This window comes from Mesoplodon bidens (assembly GCF_964165515.1).
Source record: "Mesoplodon bidens genome assembly, chromosome: Y".
Classification (NCBI taxonomy): Eukaryota; Metazoa; Chordata; class Mammalia; order Artiodactyla; family Ziphiidae; genus Mesoplodon; species Mesoplodon bidens.
The window spans coordinates 3,560,646-3,584,211 of NC_138180.1; positions in this window are offsets into that span (position 1 = coordinate 3,560,646).

Here is a 23,566-nt window from a genome sequence, read left to right on the forward strand (position 1 = left end):
AAAACACTTGGTTACTCATTTTAATAAATCTTTTTACTTATAAATATTTGAACTTTTGAAGATTCCAGCTTACATGTATGTTTCTAAGGGTCACGTCCTCTACATTGTTGCCGGACTAAGGCTTAGTTCACCATATAGCATTGTATATAGAGACCTATCTTCCCCTCGACTTTCTGTGATTCCCTACATCTCACCTTTCTTTGCAGACAAGCCATTTGAAATAACCTTAACTTATTTCACAACCAATAAGTGTTTGAAATAATGTGTACTTTTTACAGAAATCTTCTTATATAATTAGGCAGAAAATCTGACTTGCCATAGTTTTCTAAACAGCATAATTACACTGGTCTCAATGATGACTCTGTTGTATTACACAACCTTTGAGTATTTAGCTTTATCAATGTCATTTACTTTAAAAATGGTTTAGAGATCCTACCAGTCTTTGAAAACATCCTTGTTCCTTGTTTCAATTACCGTTTTATGTATATTTTCTCCCTTGCACCTGATTATTCCAGCATTGGATGGATGGCCTAGGGAATCTAATTCTGGTATGGATTGGTTTTGCTGATTGTCTCCCCTTGTAGCTGAATTCTTCTTTATTGTGTAAATTTAGATCATGAGCTCATGTTTAGCTAAACAGCTGACCTTGTAATAGGCTTAGGTGTGAACCCTCGTAAGCTTCATCAGAAAGTCGGCAAAGATTTGTGTCCCTCCAATGAGTTGCCCGCGAGGACCCCGTTTTCTACAAGAGTTTGACCATTTCTCCCTCTAGAGGCAGGGGACTCAGACAGAGCTGCTTTGCGGCACCCGATCTGGGGCAGGGGCAGTGGACAGCCGGTGGCGCGGGGAGGAGCCACTCCGCGTGTGTCCCAGGGACCCATCTGCCTTCGAACTTCGGTCACCTGGGAGGAAGCTACAATGACCAAACCTATGGTTAGCTGTGCAGCGAGGTGCACTGCGCGGACAGGTTCCACACACACTTCAAGTAAGAAGGCGGCCTGATTGAAAGGTGAGTGTTTCGGCATCTGTGCAGACAAAGAAGGCACCCTTTGGCCTTGGCCTTAATTCTTGTGAAACCCCACTGGTTCTGCTGGACTCTGAGGGCCCGGCCCTGGACCCCTGCTCCCCTGACCTTTGCTCAGTCACGGCAGAGATGGCCACACCCACTCCCTCAGTGAGGGCAGTGTTTCAACCTCCCTCAGCCCCGCCCCCTCTCCGGAGGTTACCGTGGACTACAGATGCTGCATTCTGAGTCCAGCGCGTTCCGAGAATGCCAAGGGCAGACATGATGACCTTAAATGATTTCCTCTTGTGTCTGTTTTGGTAAACTTTAGGAGCTAGGATATGCTCCCCATTTACAGAAATGTTCAAATTTACTGGCATTTCCTATATTCTCTGCTATAACATTGTCCTGACTCTTTCTGTATATTCTTTACTTAAGCTTTTCTTTTCCTTAATCAAAGTTTGTCTTTTAAATCTTTTCAAAGAATATTCTTTGGACTTACTAAATCAGGTAAATTTTATACGTTTTCTGTTTTAATAAGTTCTGCTCATATATTTATTTATCTTTTTTCTATATTCTCAGGGTTAATTGTTTTGACCTTCAGATGTCAATTAAAACACTTGGTTATTCATTTTAATAAATCTTTTTGCTTATAAATATTTGAACGTTTCAAGATTACAAATTACTTGTAAGTTTCTAAGGGTCAGGTCCTCTATATTGTTGCTGTCCAAAAGCTTAGTTCCACCTATAGAAATGTATATATTGACCTATTTTACCCTCGACTTTCTGTGATTCCCTACATCTCACCTTTTTTGCAGACAAGCCATTTGAAATACCCTTAACTTATTTCACAGCCAATAAGTCTTTGATATAATGTGCATTTTTTAGATAAATCTTCTTATATAGTTAGGCAGAATATCTGACCTGCCATAGTTTTCAAAACAGCATAATTTCACTCTTCTCAATGATCAATCTCTTATATTACACAACCTTTGAGTATTTATCTTTATCAATGTCATCTACTTTAAAAATGTTTTAGAGATCCTTCCAGTTTTGAGTACATCCTTGTTCCTTGTTTCAGTTCCATTAAATGTATATTTTCTGCCTTGCACCTGATTATTGCAACATCTGATGCATGGCCTTGGGAATCTAATTCTGCTATTGATTGTTTTTTGCTTATTGTCTCCCCTTGTAGCTGTTTTCTTCGTTATTGTGTAAATTTAGATCATGGACTCATGTTTATCTGAATAGCTGACCTTGTAAGTGGCTTAGGTGTGAACGCTCGTAAGTTTCAGCAGAAAGTCGGCAAAGATTTATTTGTGTCCCTCCAAAGAGTTGACCGTGAGGGCCCCGTTTCCTAGAAGTGTTGGTCCAATACTTCCTCTAGAGGCAGGGGACTCAGACAGGGCTGCATTGTGTCCCCCGATCTGGGGCGGGGGCAGTGGCGGCCGGTCGCCCTGGCCGGAGCCACTCTGCATGTGTCCCAGGGACCCATCTCCCTGCGAAATTTTGTCACCTGGCAGGAAGCTACGATGGCCAGACCTATGGTTAGCTGTGCAGCGAGGTGTAATGCACGGACATGTTCCAAACACACTTCAAGTAAGAGGGCGGCCTGAGTGGAAAGGTGAGAGTTTGGGCAGCTGTGCAGACAAAGACGGCGCCCTATGGCCTGGGCCTAAATGCTTGTGACACCCCACTGAGCCTGGCGGGCTCTTAGGGCCCTGCCCTGGGTCCCCTGCTCCCCTGCTCTTTGTTCACTCACAGCAGAGATCGCCAAACCCACTCCCTCAGTGAGGGCAGTGTTCCAACCTCCCTCACCCACGCCCCTCAGAGCAGGTTACCATGGAATACAGATGCTGCATTCTGAGGCCAGGTCATTCGAGATGCGAAGTGCAGACATGTTGACCTTAAATGATTTCCTCTTGTGTCCGTTTTGGCAAACTTTAGGAGCTAGGAATTGGTCCCCTTTAAAGAAATGTTCAAATTTACTGGCATTTCATATATTCTCTGCTATAACATTGTCCTGACTCTTTCTGTATATTCTTTACTTATGTTTTTGTTTTCCTTAATCAAAGTGTTTCTCTTAAATCTTTTCAAGGAATATTTTTTGGACTTACTAAATCACCTCAATTTTATACGTTTTCTGTTGTATTAAGTTCTGCTCATATCTTTATTTATCTTTTTTCTATGTTCTCAGAGTTTATTGGTTTGATATTCTGATGTCAATTAAAACACTTGGTTATTCATATCAATAAAACTTTTTAATTATAAAGATTGGAACTTTTGTATATTACAGCTTACTTGTAAGTTACTAAGGGTCAGTTCCTCTACATTGTTGCTGGCCTAAGGCTTATTTCACCCTATAGCAATGTATATATTGACCTATTTTCCCCTCGACTTTCTGTGATTCCCTACATCTCTCCTTTCTTTGCAGACAAGCCATTTGAAATAACCTTAACTTATTTCACAGCCAATAAGTCTTTGAAATAATGTCTATTTTTTAGAGAAATCTTCTTATATAATTAGGCTAAAAAACTCCCCTGTCATCGTTTTCAAAACAGCATAATTTCACTCTTCTCAATGATTAATCTCTTGTATTACACTACCTTTGTGTATTTAGCTTTATCAAAGACATGTATTTAAAAATGTTTTAGGGATCCTTCCAGTCTTTGAAAACATCCTTTTTCCTTGTTTCAGTTGGAGTTTTATGTATATTTCCTGCCTTGCACCTGATTATTCCAACATCTGATGGATGGCCTTGGGAATCTAATTCTGGTATTGAATGTTGTTGCTGATTGTCTCCCCTTGTAGCTGATTTCTTCATTATTGTATAAATTTAGATCATGAGCTCATGTTTAGCTAAACAGCTGACCATGTAACAGGCTTAGGGGTGAATGCTCCTAAGTTTCAGCAGAAAGTCAGCAATGATTTATTTGTGTCACTCCAATTTGTTGCCCGTGAGGACCACGTTTTCGAGAAGTGTTGGTCCAATACTTCTTCTAGACGCAGAGGACTCAGACAAAGCTGATTTTCAGCCCCCGATTTGGGCAGGGGCAGTGGGCGGCCTGTGCCCTGGGCCGGAGCCTCCACGCGTGTGTCCCAGGGACCGATCTGATGAGAACTTCGGTCATCTGGCAGGAAGCTACGATGCCCAGAACTATGGTTAGCTGTTCAGCGAGGTGTACTGCACAGAAAGGTGTCACACACACTTCAAGTAAGAGTGATGCCTTAGTGGAAATGTGAGAGTTTGGGCAGCTCTGCAGACAAATAAGGCGCCCTTTGGCCAGTGCCTAAATGCTTGTGACACCCCACTGGGCCTGCTGTGCTATGAGGGAAATGCCCTGTGGCCCCTGCTCCCCTACCGGTGTTCACTCACAGCAGAGATGGCCACACCCACTCCCACAGTGAGGGCAGTGTTCCAACCTCCCTCAGCCCCGCCCCCTCTCCGCAGGTTACCATGGACTACAGATGCTGCATTCTGAGGCCAGGACTTACCGAGAATGCCAAGGGCAGACAGGATGACCTTAAATGATTTCCTCTTGTGTCAGTTTTGTTAAACTTTAGGAGGTAGGAAATGGTCCCGTTTACAAAAATGTTCATATTTTTCGGCATTTCCTATATTCTCTGCTATAACATTGTCCTGATTCTTTCTGTATATTCTTTACTTATGTTTTGGTTTTCCTTAATCAGAGTGTGTCTTTTAAATCTTTTCAAAGAATATTCTTTGGACTTACTAAATCACCTCAATTTTATACGTTTTCTGTTGTATTAAGTTCTGCTCATATCTTTATCTTTTATCTATGTTTTCAGTGTTTATAGTTTTGATCTTCTGGTGTAAATTAAAACACTTGTTTATTCATTTGAATAAATCTTTTTACTTATAAAGATTTGAACTTTTGAAGATTCCAGCTTACTTGTAAGTTTCTAAGGTTCAGGTCCTCTACATTGTTGCTGGCCTAAGGCTTAGTTCACCCTATAGCAGTGTATATATTGACATATTTTCCCCTCGACTTTCTGTGTTCCCTACATTTCAACTTTGAGACAAGCCATTTGAAACACCCTTAACGTATTTCACAGCCATTAAGTCTTTGAAATAATGTGTATTGTTTAGATAAATCTTCTTATATAATTAGGCAGAAAATCTAACATTCCATAGTTTTCAAAACAGCATAATTTCACTCTTCTCAATGATTAATCTGTTGTATTACACAACCTTTGATAATTAGCTTTATCTATGACATGTTCTTTAAAAATGTTTTAGAGATCCTACCAGTCTTTGAAAACATCCTTGTTCCTTGTCTTAGTTCCAGTTTCATGTGTAATTCCTGCCTTGCACCTGATTATTCCAACATCTGATGGATGGCCTTGGGAATGTATTCTGGTATTGATTGTTTTTGTTGATTTTCTCACGTTGTAGCTGATTTCTTCATTATTGTGTAAATTTAGATCATGAGTTCATGTTTTGCTAAACAGAAAACCTTGTAAGAGGCTTAGGTGTGAACGCTCCTAAGTTTCAGCAGAAATTCGGCAAGATTGTTTTATGTCCCTCCAATGAGTTGCCCACGAGGGCCCCGTTTTCTAGAAGTGTTGGTCCAATATTCCCTCTACAGACAGGGGACTCAAACAGGGCTGCTTGCTGCCCCCGATTTCAGGCAGGGTCTCTGGGAGGCATGTGGCCCGAGCAGGAGCCTCTTCGTGTGTCCTAGGGACCCATCTGCCAGCGAACTAAGGTCACCTGGAAAGAAGCTATGATGCCCAGACCTATGGATAGCTGTGCAGCGAGGTGTACTGCGTGGACAGGTTCCACTCACCCTTCAAGTAAGAGGGCGGCCTGAGCGGAAAGGAGATAGTTTGGGCAGATGTTCACACAAAGAAGGCACACTTTGGCCTGGGCCTAAATCCTTGTGACACGCCACTGGGCCTGCCGGACTCTGAGGGTCCTGGTCTGGGCCCCCTGTTCCGCTGCCATTATTCAGTCACAGCAGAGTTAGCCACACCCACTCCCTCAGTGATGGCATTCTTCCAACTTCCCTCAGTCCGGCCCCCTATCCGCAGTTTACCATGTACTACAGATGCTGCATTCTGAGGCCAGTGTGACCCGTGAATGCCATGGTTAGACATGATGACCTTAAATGATTTCCACTTCTGTCAGTTTTGGTAAACTTTAGGACCTAGGAAATTGTCCACTTAACAGAAATGTTCAAATTTATTGCCATTTCCTATATTTTCTTCTATAACATTGTCCTGAGTTTTACAGTATATTCTTTACTTATGTTTTTGTTTTCCTTAATCAAAGTGTGTCTTTTAAATCTTTTAAAAGAATATTCTTTGGACTTACTAAATCACCTCAATTTTATATGTTTTCTCTTGTATTAAGTTCTGCTCATATCTTTATTTATCTTTTTTCTATGTTCTCAGGGTTTATTGTTTTGATCTTCGGATGTCAATTAAAACACTTGTTTATTCATTTTAATAAATATTTTCACTTATAAAGATTTGAACTTTTGAAGATTCCAGCTTACATGGAAGTTTCTAAGTGTCAGGTGGTCTACATTGTTGCTTGCCTAAGTCTTAGTTCACCATATAGCAATGTATATATTGAGATATTTTCCCCTCGAATTTCTGTGTTTCCCGACATCTCACCTTTCTTTGCAGACAAGCCATTTGAAATACCCTTAACTTATTTCACAGCCAATAAGTCTTTGAATTAATGTGTATTTTTTAGAGAAATCTTCTTATATAATCAGGCAGAAAATGTGACCTGCCATATTTTTCAAAACAGCATAATTTAACTCTTAGAGATGATTAATCTGTTGTATTACACAAACTTTGAGTATTTAGCTTTATTAATGACATGTAGTTTAAAAAGGTTTCAGAGATCCTCCCAGTCTTTGAAAACATCCTTGTTCCTTTTTTCATTTCCAGTTTTATATATATTTTTTGCCTTTACCTTATTATTCCAACATCAGATGGATTTCCTTGGTAATGTAATTCAGGTATTGATTGTTTTTGCTGATTGTCTCCCCTTGTAGCTGATTTCTTCATAATTGTTTAAATTTAGATCATGAGCTCATGTTTAGCTAAACAGCTGACCTTGTCAGAGCCTTAGGTGTGAACGCTCGTAAGCTTCAGCAGAAAGTGAGCCAAGATTTATTTGTGTGCCTCCAATGAGTTGCCTGCAAGGTGCCTGTTTTTGAGTACTGTTTGTCCAGTACTCCCTCTAGAGGCCGGGGACACACACAGGGCTGCTTTGCGATCCTCCCTCAGGGGCAGGTGCAGTGGTCAGTCTGTGGCCCGGGCAGAAACATCTCTGAGTGTTTCCCAGGGACCAATATGCCTGCGAGCTTCGTTCTAGAGGCAGGAAGCTATGATGCCCAGACCTATGGTTATTTGTGCAACGAGATGTACTGCGCGGACACGTTCCACACACACTTCAACTAAGAGGGCTTGCTGAGTGGAAAGATGAGAGGTTGGGCATCTGTGGAGACAAAGAAGGCTAAAATGCAGCATCTGTAGTCTGTGGTAAAAAACAGAGTGGGGGCGGGGCTGATGGATGTTGGAACACTGCCCTAACTGTGGGCGTGGGTGTGGTCATCTCTGCTGTGAATGAAAAAAGGGCAGGGGAGCAGGGTGCACAGATCAGGGCCCTCAGAGCCCCGCAGGTCCATGGGGGTGTCACAAGCATTTAGCCACAGACCAAAGGGGGCCTTCTTTTCTGCACAGCTGCCCAAACTCTCAACTTTCCTCTCAGGCCGCCATCTTACTTGAAGTGTGTGTGGAACTTGTCTGCGCAGTACACCACTTTGCACAGCTAAACATACGTCACGGTATCGTAGCTACCTGCCAGGTGACTGAAGTTTGCAGGCAGATAGGTCCCTGGGACACATGCAGAGAGGTTCCTGCCTGGGCCACTGGCCGCCCACTGTACTTTCCCCAGATCGTGAGCCGCAAGGCAGCCCTTTCAGAGTCCCTTGCCTCTATAGGGAGTATTGGACCAACACTTGTAGGAAACAGTGTCCTTCTGGGCAACTCATTGGAGGGACAAAAGTCAATCTTTGCCGACTTTCTGCTGAAGCTTACCAGCGTTTACAACTAAGCCTCTTACAAGGTCAGCTGTTTATCTAAACATGAGCTCATGATCCAAATTTACACAATAATAAAGTAATCAGCTACACGTGGAGACAATCAGCACAAACAATCAATACCAGTATTAGATTCCCAAGGCCATCCATCAGATGTTGGAATAATCAGGTGCAAGGCAGAAAATATACATAAAACTGGAACTGAAGCAAGGAACAAGGATGTTTACAAAGACTGGTAGGTTCTTTAAAATATTTTAAAGTACATGTCATTGAGAAAGGTAAATACTGAAAGGTTGTGTAATACGACAGATTAATCATCGAGAAGAGTGAAATTTTCCTGTTTTGAAAAATATGGCAGGTCAGATTTACTGCCTAATTATATAAGAAATTGTACGTAAAAAATACACATTATTTCAAAGACTTATTGGTTATGAAATAAGTTAAGTGTATTTCAAATGGCTTGTCTGAAAAGAATGGTGAGTTGTAGGGAATCAGAAAGTCGAGGGGAAATTATGTCAATATGTACATTGTTATATGGCGAACTAAGCCTTAGGCCAGCAAAAATTGAGAGGACCTGACCCATAGAAACTTACATGTAAGCTGGAATCTTCAAAAGTTCAAATCTTTATAAGTAAAAATATTTATTAATATATATAACAAAGTGTTTAAATTGACATCAAAATGTCAAATCATTAAACCCAGAGAACATAGACAAAATATAAATAAATATATGAGCAGAATTTAATACAATAGAAAACGTATAAAATTGAGGTCATTTAGTAAGTCCAAAGAATATTCTTTGAAAAGTTTTAAAAGACACACTTTGATTAAGGAAAAAAAAAAACATAAGTAAAGAATATACAGAAAGAATTAGGACAATGTTATAGCAGAGAATATATGAAATCCCAGTAAAGTTGAACATTTCTATAAAGTGGGCCATTTCCTAGCTCCTAAAATTTATCAAATCTGACACAAGAGGAAATAATTTAAAGTCAACGCGTCTGCCTTTGGCATCCGCGGAACGCCCTGGCGTCACAATGCAGCATCTGTAGTCAATGGATACCTGCGGAGAGGAGGCGGGGCTGAGGGAGGTTGGAACACTGCCCTCAATGAGGGAGTGGGTGTGACCATCTCTGCTGTGACTGAACAAAGGGCAGGGGAGCAGGGGGACCAGGTCAAGGCCCTCAGAACCCGGCAGGCCCAGGGGGGTGTCACAAGAATTTAGGCTCAGGTCAAAGTGTGCTTTCTTTGCCTGCACAGCTACACAAGCTCTCAACTTTCCTCTCAGGCCACACTCTTACATGAAGTGTGTGTGGAACGTTTCCGCGCACAACACCTCGCTGCACATCTCACCATATGTCTGGGCATCGTTCATTCGTGCAAGGTGACCGAAATTCGCAGGCAGATGGGTGCCTGGGACACAGGAAGAGATGCTCCTGCCTGGTCAACAGGGGGCCCACTGACCGTGCTCTAGATCGAGGGCCTCAAAGCGGCCCTGTATGAGTCTCCTGCCACTAGAGGGAGTATTATAACAACATTTCTAGGAAACAGGGTCCTAGCGGGCAACTCATTGGAGGGACACAAATAAATCTTTGCCAACTTTCTGATGAAGCTTACGAGCATTCACACCTAAGCCTCTTACAAGGTCAGCTGTTTAGCTGAACATGAGCTCATGATCTAAATTTACACAATAATGAAAAATCAGCTACAAGGTGAGACAATCAGCAAGAACAATCAATACCAGATTTAGATTCCTAAGGCCATTAATCAGATTTTGGAATAATCAGGTGAAAGGCAGAAAATATACATAAAACTGGAACTGAAGCAAGGAACAAGGATGTTTTCAAAGACTGGCATGATCTATAAAATATTTTTAAAGTACATGACATTGATAAAGCTAAATCCTCAAAGGTTGTGTAATACTAGAGATTAATCATCGAAAAGAGTGAAATTATGAAGTTTTGAAAACTATGGCAGGTCAGATTTTCTGCCTAATTATATAAGAAGATTTCTCTAAAATATACACATTATTTCAAAGACTTATTGGCTGTGAAAAAAGTTAAGGTTATTTCAAATGGCTTGTCTGCAAAGAAAGGTGAGATGTAGGGAATCACAGAAAGTCGAGGGGAAAATACGTCAATATATACATTTCTATATGGTGAACTAAGCCTTAGGTTAGCAAAAATGTAGAGGACCTGACCCATAGAAACTTACAAGTAAGCTGGTATCTTCAAAAGTTCAAATCTTTATACGTAAAAAATTTATTAAAATTAATAACCAAGTTTTTTAATTGACATCAGAACGTCAAAACAATAAACCCTGAGAACATAGAAAAAATATAAATAAAGATATGAGCAGAACTTAATACAACAGAAAACGGATAAAATTGAGGTGATTTATTAAGGCCAAAGAGTATTTATGAAAAGATTTAAAATACACACTTTAATTAAAGAAAACAAAAACATAAGTAAAGAATATACAGAAAGAAACAGGACAATGTTATAGCAGAGAATATATGAAATGCCAGTAAATTTGAACATTTCTGTAAAGTGAACCATTTCCTACCTCCTAATGTTTACCAAAACTGACACAAGAGGAAATCATTTAAGGTCATCATGTCTGCCCTTGGCATTCTCGGAACGCCCTGGACTCAGAATGCAGCATCTGTAGTCCATGGTAACCTGCAGAGAGGAGGCGGTGCTGACAGAGTTTGAAACACTGCTCTCACTGAGGGAGTGGGTGTGGCCATCTCTGCTGTGACTGAACAAATGGTAGGGGAGCAGGGAGCCTAAGGAAGGGCACTAAGAGACCGGCAGGAAGAGTGGGTTGTCACAAGCATTTAGGCCCAGGCCCAACGGCACCTTCTTTGTGTGCACAGCTGCCCAAACTCTCACCTTTCCACTCAGGCCTCCCTCTTACTTGAAGTGTGTGTGGAACCTGTCTGCGCAGTACACATCGCTGCACAGCTATCCATAGTTTTGGGCATCCTAGCTTCCTGCCAGGTGACCGAAGATCGCAGGTAGATGGGTCCCTGGGACACACGCGGAGAGGCTCCTGCCTGGGCCAGAGGCCGCCAACTGCCCCTGCCCCAGATTGGGGGACAAAAAACAGCCCTGTCTGAGTCCCCTGCCTCTAGCGGGAGTATTGGACCAACACTTCTAGAAAACGGGGTCCTAGCGGGCAACTCATTGGAGGGACACAAATATATCTTTGCCTACGTTCTGCTGAAGCTTACGAGCTTTCACACATAAGCCTCTTACAAGGTCAGCTGTTTAGCTAAGCATGAGATCATCATCTAAATTTACACAATAATGAAGAAATAAGCTACAAGGGGAGACAATCAGCAAAAACAATCAATACAAGAATTACATTCCACAGGCTATCCATCAGATGTTGGAATAATCAGGTGCAAGGCACAAAACATACATAAAACTGGAACAGAAACAAGGAACAAGGATGTTTTCAAAGACTGGTAGGAACTCTAAAACATTTTTAAAGTACATGTCATTGATAAAGCTAAATACTCAAAGGATGAGTAATACAACAGATTCATCATTGAGAAGAGAGAAATTATGCTGTTTTGAAAACTACGGCAGGTGAGATTTTCTGCCTAATTATATAGGAAGATATCTCTTAAAAATACACATTATATCAAAGACTTATTGGCTGTGAAATAAGTTAAGGGTATTTCAAAAGGCTTGCCTGCAAAGAAAGGTGAGATGTAGGGAATCACAGAAATTTGTGGGGAATATATGTCAATATATACATTGCTATACCGTGAACTAAGCCTTAGGCCAGTAACAATGTAGAGGACCTGACCCTTAGAAACTTATAAGTATGCTGGAATCTTCAAAAGTTCAAATCTTTATAAGTAAAAAGATTTATTAAAATGAATAACCAAGTGTTTTAATTGACATCAGAAGATCAAATCAGTAAACCCGGGGAACATAAAAAAAATAAATAAAGATATGAGCAGAACTTAATACAACAGAAAACTTATAAAATTGAGGTGATTTAGTAAGTCCAAAGTATATTCTTTGAAAAGACTTAAAAGACACACTCTGATTAAGGAAAACCAAAACATAAGTAAAGAATATACAGAAAGAATCAGGACAATGTTATAGCAGAGAATATATGAAATGCCAGTAAATTTGAACATTTCTGTAAAGTGGACCATTTCCTAGCTCCTAAAGTTTACTAAAACTGACACAAGAGGAAATCATTTAAGGTCATCATGCTGCCCTTGGCATTCTCGGAATGCCCTGTCTCAGAATGCAGCATCTGTAGTCCAAGGTAACCTGCGGAGAGGGGGCGGGGCTGAGGGAGGTTGGAACACTGCCCTCACAGAGGGAGTGGGTGTGGCCATCTCTGCTGTGACTGAACAAATGGCAGGGGAGCAGAGGGCCCAGGGCAGGGCCCTCAGAGCCCCGCAGGCCCAGTGGGGTGTCAAGAGCATTTAGGCCCAGGCCAAAGGGTGCCTTCTTTGTCTGCACATCTGCCCAAACTCACACCTTTCCACACAGGCCGCCCTCTTAATTGAAGTATGTGAAGTATGTGGTTTGCAGCACGGCAAACCATAGGTTCGGACATCGCAGTTTCCTGCCAGGCTACCAAAGTTCGCAGGCAGATGGGTCCCTGGGACACACGCGGAGAGGCTCCTGGTCGGGCCTTAGGCCGCCCACAGCCCCTGCCCAGATCGGGGGATCTAAAGCAGCCCTGTCTGAATTCCCTGCTTCTAGAGGGAGTATTGGACCTACACTTGTAGAAAACGTCGTCCACGCGGGCAACTCATTGGAGGGACACAAATAAATCTTTGCCGACTTTCTGCTGAAGCTTACGAGCGTTCACACCTAAGCCACTTACAAGTTCAGCTGTTTAGCTAAACATGAGCTCAGCATCTAAATTTACACAATAATGAAGAAATCAGCTACAAGTGGGGACATTCAGCATAAACAATCAATACCAGAATTAGATTCCCTAGGCCATCCATCAGACGTGGGAATAATCAGGTGCAAGGCTGAAAATATACATAAAACTGGAACTGAAACAAGGAACAAGGATGTTTTTAAAGACTGGTAGGATCTCTAAAACATTTTTAAAGTACATGTCATTGATAAAGCTAAATACTCCAAGGTTGTGTAATACAACAGATTCCTCATTGAGAAGAGTTTAATTATGCTGTTGTGAAAACTATGGCAGGTCAGATTTTCTGCCTAAATATATAAGAAGATTTCTCTAAAATATACACATTATTTCAAAGTCTTATTGGCTATGAAATAAGTTAAGGGTATTTCAAATGGCTTGTCTGCAAAGAAAGGTGAGATGTAGGGAATCACAGAAAGTCGAGGGGAAAATATGTCAATATACATTGCTATATGATGAACTAAGCCATAGGTCAGCAACAATGTAGAGGACCTGACCCTTAGGAACTTACAAGTAAGGTGGAATCTTGAAAAGTTCAAATCTTTATAAGTAAAAAAAATTATTAAATGAATAACCAATTTTTTAACTGACATCAGAAGGTCAAAACAATAAACACTGAGAACATAGAAAAAAGATAAATAAAGATATGAGCAGGACTTAATTCAACAGAAAACGTATAAAATTAAGGTGATTTATTAAGCCCAAAGAGTATTCTTTGAAAAGATTTAAAAGACACTCTTTGATTAAGTAAAACAAAAATATAAGTAAAGAACATACAGAAGTAATCAGGACAATGTTATAGCAGAGAATATATGAAATCCCAGTAAATTTGAACATTTCTGTAAAGTGGACCATTTCCTAGCTCCTAAAGTTTACCAAAAGTGACACAAGAGGAAATCATTTAAGGTCATCATGTCTGCCCTTGGCATTCTCAGAACGCCCTGGCCTCAGAATGCAGCATCTGTAATCCATGGTAACCTGCGGAGAGTGGGCGGTGCTGATGGAGGTTGGAACACAGCCCTCACCGCAGGAGTGGGAGTGGCCATCTCTGCTGTGACTGAAGAAAGGGCAGGGGAGCAGGGGGCCCAGCGCAGGGCACTCAGAGCCCGGCAGGCCCAGTGTGGTGTCACAAGAATTTAGGCCCAGTCCAAAGGGCGCCTACTTTGTCTGCCATCTGACCAAACTCTCACCTTTCCACTCACGCACCCTCTTACTTGTAGTGTGTGTGGAACATGTCTGCAGAGTACACTTCACTGCCCAGGTAACAATAGGTCTGGGCATCCTAGCTTCCTGACAGGTGACCGAAGTTCGCAGGCCGATGGGTCCCTGGGACACACCCGGAGAGGCTCCTGCCCGTGCCACAGGCCGCACACTGCCCCTGCCCCACATAGGGGGCCGCAAACCAGCCCTGTCTGAGTCCCCTGCCTCTAGCGGGAGTATTGAACCAACACTTCTAGAAAACTGTATTCTCGCGGGCAACTCATTGGAGGGACAGAAAAAAATCTTTGCCGACTTTCTGATGAAGCTTACGAGCATTCACACATAAGCCTCTTACAATGTCAGCTGTTTAGCTAAACATGAGCTCATGATCTAAATTTATACAATAATGAAGAAATCAGCTACAAGGGGAGACAATAAGCAAAAACAATCAATACAAGAATTACATTCCCCAGGCCATCCATCAGATGTGGGAATAATCAGGTGCAAGGCAGAAAATATACATAAAAGTGGAACTGAAACAAGGAACAAGGATGTTTTCAAAGACTGGTAGGATCTCTAAAACATTTTTAAAGTACATGTCATTGATAAAGCTAAATACTCAAAGGTTGTGTCATACAAGAGATTCATCATTGAGAAGCGTAAAATTATGCTGTTTTGAAAACAATGGCAGGTCAGATTTTCTGCCTAATTATATAAGAAGATTTCTCTAAAAAATACCCATTATTTCAAAGATATATTCGCTGTGAAATAAGTTAAGGGTATTTCAAATGGCTTGTCTTCAAAGAAAGGTGAGATGTAGGGAATCACAGAAAGTCGAGGGGAAAATATGTCAATATATACATTGTTATAGCGTGAAATAAGCCTTAGGCCCGCAACAATGTAGAGGACCTGACCCTTATAAACTTACAAGTAAGCTGGAATCTTCAAAAGTTCATATCTTTATAAGTAAAGAGATTTATTAAAATGAATAAACAAGTGTTTTAATTTACATCAGAAGGTCAAAACAATAAACCCTGAGAACATAGAAAAAGATAAATAAAGATATGGACAGAAATTAATACAACAGAAAACGTTGAAAATTGAGGTGATTTAGTCAGGCCAAATAGTATTCTTTGAAAACATTTAAGAGACACACTTTGAATAAGGAAAACAAAAACGTAAGTAAACAATATACAGAAAGAATCAGGACAATGTTATAGCAGAGAATATATGAAATGCCAGTAAATTTGAACATTTCTGTAATGTGGACCATTTCCTGGCTCCTAAAATTTACCAAAACTGACAAAAGAGGAAAAAATTTAAGGTCATCATGTCTGCCCTTGGCATTCTCGGAATGCCCTGGCCTCAGAATGCAGCATCTGTAGTCCATGGTAACCTGCGGAGAGTGGGCGGTGCTGACGGAGTTTGGAACACTGCTCTCACAGAGCTAGTGGGTGTGGCCATCTCTGCTGTGACTGAACAAAGGGTAGGGGAGCAGGGAGCCTAAGGAAGGGCCTAAGAGCCCAGCAGGAACAGTGGGTTGTCTCAAGCATTTAGGCCCAAGCCCAAGGGCACATTTTTAGTGTACACAGCTGTCCAAACTCTCACCTTTCCACTCAGGCCACCCTCTTACTTGAAGGGTGTGTGGAACTTGTCTGCGCAGTACACCTCGCTGCACAGCTATCCATAGGTCTGGGCATCCTAGCTTCCTGCCAGGTGACCGAAGTTCGCAGGTAGGTGGGTCCCTGGGACACACGCAGAGAGGCTCCTTCCTGGGCCAGACGCCACCCAATGCCCATGCCCCAGATCGCGGGCGAAAAAACAGCCCTGTCGGAGTCCCCTGCCTCTAGCGGGGGTATTGGACCAACACTTCTAGAAAACGTGGTCCTCGCGGGCAACTCATTGGAGACACACAAATATATCTTTGCCGACGTTCTGCTGAAGCTTAAGAGCGTTCAAACCTAAGCCTCTTACAAGGTCAGCTGTTTAGCTAAACATGAGCACATGATCTAAATTTACACAATAATGAAGAAATCAGCTACAAGGGGAGACAATCAGCAAAAACAATCAATATCAGAATTAGATTCCCCAGACCATCCATCAGATGTTGGAATAATCAGGTGCAAGGCAAAAATTATACATAAAACTGGAACTGAAACAAGGAACAAGGATGTTTACAAAGACTGGTACGATCTCTAAAACATTTTTAAAGTAAATGTCATTGATAAAGCTAAATACTCAAAGGTTGTGTAATACAACAGATTCATCATTGAGAAGAGTGAAATTATGCTGTTTTGAAAACTATGGCAGATCATTTTTTCTGCCTAATTATATAAGAAGATTTCTCTTAAAAATACACATTATTTCAAAGACTTATTGGCTGTGAAATAAGTTAAGGGTATTTCAAATGGTTTGTCTGCAAAGAAAGTTGAGATGTAGGGAATCACAGAAATTCGTGGGGAATATATGTCAATATATACATTGCTATACGGTGATCTAAGCCTTAGGCCAGCAACAATGTATAGGACCTGACCCTTAGAAACTTACAAGTAAGCTGGAATCTTCGAAAGTTCAACTCTTTATAAATAAAGAGATTTATTAAATGAATAACCGAGTGTTTTAATTGACATCAGAAGGTCAAAAGATAAACCCTGAGAACATAGAAAAAATTTAAATAAAGATATGAGCAGAACTTAATACAACAGAAAACGTTTAAAATTGAGGTGATTTAGTAAGGCCAAATAGTATTCTTTGAAAAGATTTAAGAGACAGATTTTGATTAAGGAAAACAAAAACATAAGTAAAGAATATACAGAAAGAATCAGGACAATGTTATAGCAGAGAATATATGAAATGCCAGTAAATTTGAACATTTCTGTAATGTGAAACATTTCCTGGCTCCTAAAATTTACCAAAACTGACACTAGAGGAAATAATTTAAGGTCATCATGTCTGCCCTAGGCATTCTCGGAATGCGCTGGCCTCGGAATGCAGCATCTGTAGTCCATGGAAACCTTTGGAGAGGGGGTGTTGCTGACGGAGTTTGGAACACTGCTCTCACAGAGGGAGTGGGTTTGGCCATCTCTGCTGTGACTGATCAAAGGGTAGGGGAGCAGGGAGCCTAAGGATGGTCCCTAAGAGCCCGGCAGGCCCAGTGGTGTGTCACAAGAATTTAGGCCAAGGCCATAGTGCGCCTTCTTTGTCTGCACATCTGCCCAAACTCTCTGCTTTCCACTCAGGCCGCCCACTTACTTGAAGTGTGTGTGGAACATGTCTGCACAGTACACTTCACTGCACAGCTATCCACAGGTCTGGGCATCCTTGCTTCCTGACAGGTGACCGATGTTCGCAGGCAGATGGGTCCATGGGACACACGCGGAGAGGCTCCTGCCCGGGCCACAGGCCACACACTGCCCCTGCCCCAGATCGGGGGCCGCAAAGCAGCCCTGTCTGAGTCCCCTGCCTCTAGCGGGAGTATTGGACCCACACTTATAGAAAACTGGGTCTTCGTGGGCAACTCATTGGAGGGACACAAATAAATCTTTCCCGACTTTCTGCTGAAGCTTACGAGCATTCACACCTAAGCATCTTACAAGGTCAGCTGTTTAGCAAAACATGAGCTCATGATCTAAATTTATACAATAATGCAGAAATCAGCTACAAGGGGAGACAATCAGCAAAAACAATCAATACCAAAATTACATTCCCCAGGCCATCCATCAGATGTTGGAATAATCAGGTGCAAGGCAGAAAATATACATAAAACTGGAACTGAAACAAGGAACAAGGATGTTTTCAAAGACTGGTAGGATCTCTAAAACATTTTTAAAGTACATGTCATTCATAAAGCTAAATACTCAAAGGTTGTATCATACAACAGATTCATCATTGAGAAGAGTGAAATTATGCTGTTTTGAAAACAATGTCAGGTCAGATTTTCTGCCTAATTATAGAAGAAGATTTCTCTAAAAAATACACATTATTTCAAAGACTTATTGGCTGTGAAATAAGTTAAGGGTATTTCAAATGGCTTGTCTGCAAAGAAAGGTGAGATGTAGGGAATCACAGAAATTCGTGGGGAATATATGTCAATATATACATTGCTATATGGTGAACTAACCCTTATGCCGGCAACAGTGTAGAGGACCTGACCCTTAGAAACTTACAAGGAAGCTGGAATCTTCAAAAATTCAAATATTAATAAGTAAAGAGATTTATTAAAATGAATAACCAAGTGTTTTAATTGACATCAGAATGTCAAAACATAAACCCTGAGATCATAGAAAAAATATAAATAAAGATATGAGCAGAACTTAATACAACAGAAAACGTATAAAATTGAGGTGGTTTAGTAAGGCCAAATAGTATTCTTTGAAAAGATTTAAGACACACATTTTGATTAAGGAAAACAAAAACATAAGTAAAGAATACACAGAAAGAATCAGGAGAATGTTATAGCAGAGAATATATGAAATGCCAGTGAATTTGAACATTTCTGTAATGTGGACCATTTCCTAGCTCCTAAAATTTACCAAAACTGACACAAGAGGAAACAATTTATTGTCATCAAGTCTGCCCTTGGCATTCTCGGAATGCCCAGGCCTCAGAATGCAGCATCTGTAGTCCATGGTAACCTGCGGAGATGGCGCGGTGCTGACGGAGTTTGGAACACTGCTGTCACTGAGGGAGTGGGTGTGGCCATCTCTGCTGTTACTGAACAAAGGGTAGGGGAGCTGGGAGCCTAAGGAAGGGCCCTTAGAGCCCGGCAGGCCTAGTGGGCTGTCACAAGCATTCAGGCAGAGGCCAAAGGGCGCCTTCATTTTCTATACAGCTGCCCAAACTCTCAACTTTCCACTCAGGCCGCCCTCTTACTTGAAGTGTGTGTGGAACCTGTCTGCACACTACACCTCGCTGCACAGCTATCCATAGGTCTGGCATCATAGCTTCCTGCCAGTGACCGAAGTTCGCAGGTAGATGTGTCCCTGGGACACACGCGCAGAGGCTCCTGCCTGGGCCAGGGCCCGCCCACTGCCCCTGCCCCAGATCGGGGGCCACAAAACAGCCCTGTCTGAGTCCCCAGCCTCTAGCGGGAGTTTTGGACCAACACTTCTAGAAAAGGGGGTCCTCGCGGGCAACTCATTGGAGGGACACAAATAAATCTTTGCCGACGTTCTGCTGAAGATTACGAGCGTTCACACCTAAGCCTCTTACAAGGTCAGCTGTTTAGCTAAACATGAGCACATGATCTAAATTTACACAATAATGAAGAATTCAGCTATAAGAGGAGATAATCAGCAAAAACAATCCATACCAGAATTACATTCCCCAGGCCATCCATCAGATTTTGGAATAATCAGGTGCAAGGCAGAAAATATACATAAAGCTGGAGTTGAAACAACGAACAAGGATGTTTTCAAAGACTGGTAGGATCTCTAAAACATTTTTAAAGTACATGTCATTGGTAAAGCTAAATACTCAAAGGTTGTGTAATACAACAGATTCATCATTGAGAAGAGTGAAATTATGCTGTTTTGAAAACTGGCAGGTCAGATTTTCTGCCAAATTATATAAGAAGATTTCTCTTAAAAATACACATTATTTCAAAGACTTATTGGCTGTGAAATAAGTTAAGGGTATTTCAAATGGCTTGTCTGCAAAGAAAGGTGAGATGTAAGGAATCACAGTAATTCGTGGGGAAAATACGTCAATATATACATTGCTATACGGTGATCTAAGCCTTAGGCCAGCAACAATGTAGAGGACCTGACCCTTAGAAACTTACAAGTATGCTGGAATCTTCAAAAGTTCACATCTTTATAAGTAAAGAGATTTATCAAAATGAATAACCAAGTGTTTTAATTGACATCAGAAGATCAAAACAATAAACCCTTGGAACATAGAAAAAACATAAATAAAGATATGAGCTGTGCTTAATACAACAGAAAACGTATGAAATTGAGGTGATTTAGTAAGTCCAAAGAATATTCTTTGAGAAGATTTAAAAGACACACTTTCATTAAGGAAAACCAAAACATAATTAAAGAATATACAGAAAGAGTCAGGACAATGTTGTAGCAGAGAATATATGAAATGCCACTAAATTTGAACATTTCTGTAAAGTGGACCATTTCCTAGCTCCTAAAGTTTACTAAAACTGACACAAGAGGAAATCACTTAAGGTCATCATGTCTGCCCTTGGCATTCTCGGAATATCCTGGACCCAGAATGCAGCATCTGTAGTCCATGGTAACCTGCGGAGAGGGGGCGGTGCTGAGGGAGGTTGGAACACTGCCCTCACAGAGGGAGTGGGTGGGGCCATCTCTGCTGTGACTGAACAAAAGGCAGGGGAGCAGGGGTCCCAGGGCAGGGCCCTCAGAACCCGGCAGGCCCAGTGGGTTGTCACAAGCATTTAGGCCCAGGCCATAGGGCGCCTTCTTTGTCTGCACATCTGCCCAAACACTCACCTTTCCACTCAGGCCACCCACTTACTTGAAGTATGTGTGGAAACTCTCTGTGCAGTACACCTCGCTGCACAGCTAAACATAGGTACAGACATCGCAGCTTCCTGCCAGGCAACCGAAGTTCGCAGGCAGATGTGTCCCTGGGACACACGTGGAGAGGCTCCTGCCCGGGCCACAGGCCGCCCACAGCCCCTGCCCCAGATCGGGTGACGCAAAGCAGCCCTGTCTGATTTCCCTGACTCTAGAGGGAGTATTGGACCAACACTGGTAGAAAATGTCGTCCTCGCGGGCAACTCATTGGAGCGACACAAGTAAATCTTTGTCGACTTTCTGATGAAGCTTACGAGGGTTCACACCTAAGCCACTTAAAAGTTCAGCTGTTGGGCTTCCCTGGTGGCGCAGTGGTTGAGAGTCCGCCTGCCGATGCAGGGGACACGGGTTCGTGCCCCGGTCCGGGAAGATCCCACATGCCGCAGAGCGGCTAGGCCCGTGAGCCATGGCTGCTGAGCCTGTGCGTCCGGAGCCTGTGCTCCGCAAGGGGAGAGGCCACAACAGTGAGAGGCCCACGTAACAAAAAAAAAAAAAAAAAAAAAAAAAAAAAAGTTCAGCTGTTTGGCTAAACATGAGCTCATGATCTAAATTTACACAATAATGAAGAAATCAGCTACAAGGGGGGACAATCACCATAAACAATCAATACCAGAATTAGATTCCCTACACCAACCATCAGATGTGGGAATAATCAGGTGCAAGGCAGAAAATATTCATAAAACTGGAAATGAAACAAGGAACAAGGATGTTTTCAAAGACTGGTAGGATCTCTAAAACAATTTTAAAGTACATGTCATTGATAAAGCTAAATACGCCAAGGTTGTGTAATAGAACAGATTAATCATTGAGAAGAGTTTAATTATACTGTTGTGAAAACTATGGCAGGTCAGATTTTCTGCCTAATTATATAAGAAGATTTCTCTAAACTATGCACCTTATTTCAAAGACTTATTGGCTGTGAAATAAGTTAAGGGTATTTCAAATGGCTTGTCTGCAAAGAAAGGTGAGATGTAGGGAATCACAGAAAGTCGAGGGGAATATAGGTCAATATATACATTGCTATATGGTGAACTAAGCCTTAGGTCAGCAACAATGTAGAGGACCTGAACCTTAGAAACTTACGAGTAAGCTGGAATCTTCAAAAGTTCAAATCTTTATAAGTAAAAAGATTTATTAAATGAATAACCAAGTGTTTTAATTCACATCACAGGGTCAAAACAATAAACCCTGAGAATATAGAAAAAAGATAAATAAAGATATGAGCAGAACTTAATACAACAGAAAACTTAAAAAATTGAGGTGATTTATTAAAGCCAAAGAGTATTCTTTGAAAAGATTTAAAGGACACACTTTGATTAAGGAAAACAAAAACGTAAGTAAAGAATATATAGAAAGAATCAGGACAATGTTATAGCAGAGAATATATGAAATGCCAGTAAATTTGAACATTTCTGTAAAGTGGACCATTTCCTAGCTTCTAAAATTTACCAAAACTGACACAAGAGGAAATCATTTAAGGTCATCATGTCTGCCCTTGGCATTCTCGGAACGCCCTGGCCTCAGAATGCAGCATCTGTAGTCCACGGTAACCTGCGGAGAGGGGGCGGAGCTGAGGTAGGTTGGAACACTGCCCACACCGCAGGAGTGGGTGTGACGATCTCTGCTGTGACTGAACAAAAGGCAGGGGAGCAGGGGGCTCAGGGCAGGGCCCTCAGAGCCCGGCAGGCCAAGTGGGGTGTCATAAGCATTTAGGCCCTGGGCAAAGGGCGCCTTCTTTGTCTGCACATCTGCCCAAACACTCACCTTTCCACTCAGGCCGTCTTCTTACTTGAAGTATGTGTGGAAACTCTCTGTGCAGCACACCTCGCTGCACAGCAAACCATAGGTACGGACATCGCAGCTTCCTGCCAGGCAACCGAAGTTCACAGGCAGATGGGTCCCTGGGACACACGCAGAGAGGCTCCAGCCAGGCCACAGGCCGCCCACAGCCCCTGCCCCAGATCGGGGGATGCAAAGCAGCCCTGTCTGAGTTCCCTGCCTCTAGAGGGAGTATTGGACCAACATTTGTAGAAAACGCCGTCCTCGCGGGCAACTCATTGGAGGGACACAAATAAATCTTTGCCGACGTTCTGCTGAAGCTTACGAGCGTTCACACCTAAGCCTCTTACAAGATCAGCTCTTTAGCTAAACATGAGCTCATGATCTAAATTTACACAATAATGAAGAAATCAGCTACAAGGGGAGACAATCTGCAAAAACAATCAATACCAGAATTACATTCCCCAGGCCATCCATCAGATGTGGGAATAATTAGGTGCAAGGCACAAAATATACATAAAACTGGAACTGAAGCAAGGAACAAGGATGTTTTCAAAGACTGGTAGGATCTCTAAAACATTTTTAAAGTACATATCATTGATAAATCTAAATACTCAAAGGGTGTGTAATACAACAGATTCATCATTGAGAAGAGTGAAATTATGCTGTTTTGAAAACTATGGCAGGTCAGATTTTCTGCCTAATTATATAAGAAGATTTCTCTTAAAAATACACATTATTTCAAAGACATATTGGCTGTGAAATAAGTTAAGGTGATTTCAAATGGCTTGTCTGCAAAGAAAGGTGATATGTAGGGAATCACAGAAATTCGTGGGAATATATGTCAATATATACATTTCTATATGGTGAACTAAGCTTTAGGCCAGCAACAATGTAGATGACCTGACCCTTAGAAACTTACAAGTAAGCTGGAATCTTCAAAAGTTCAAATCTTTATAAGGAAAGAGATTTATTAAAATGAATAACCAAGTGTTTTAATTGACTTCAGAAGGTCAAAACAATAAACC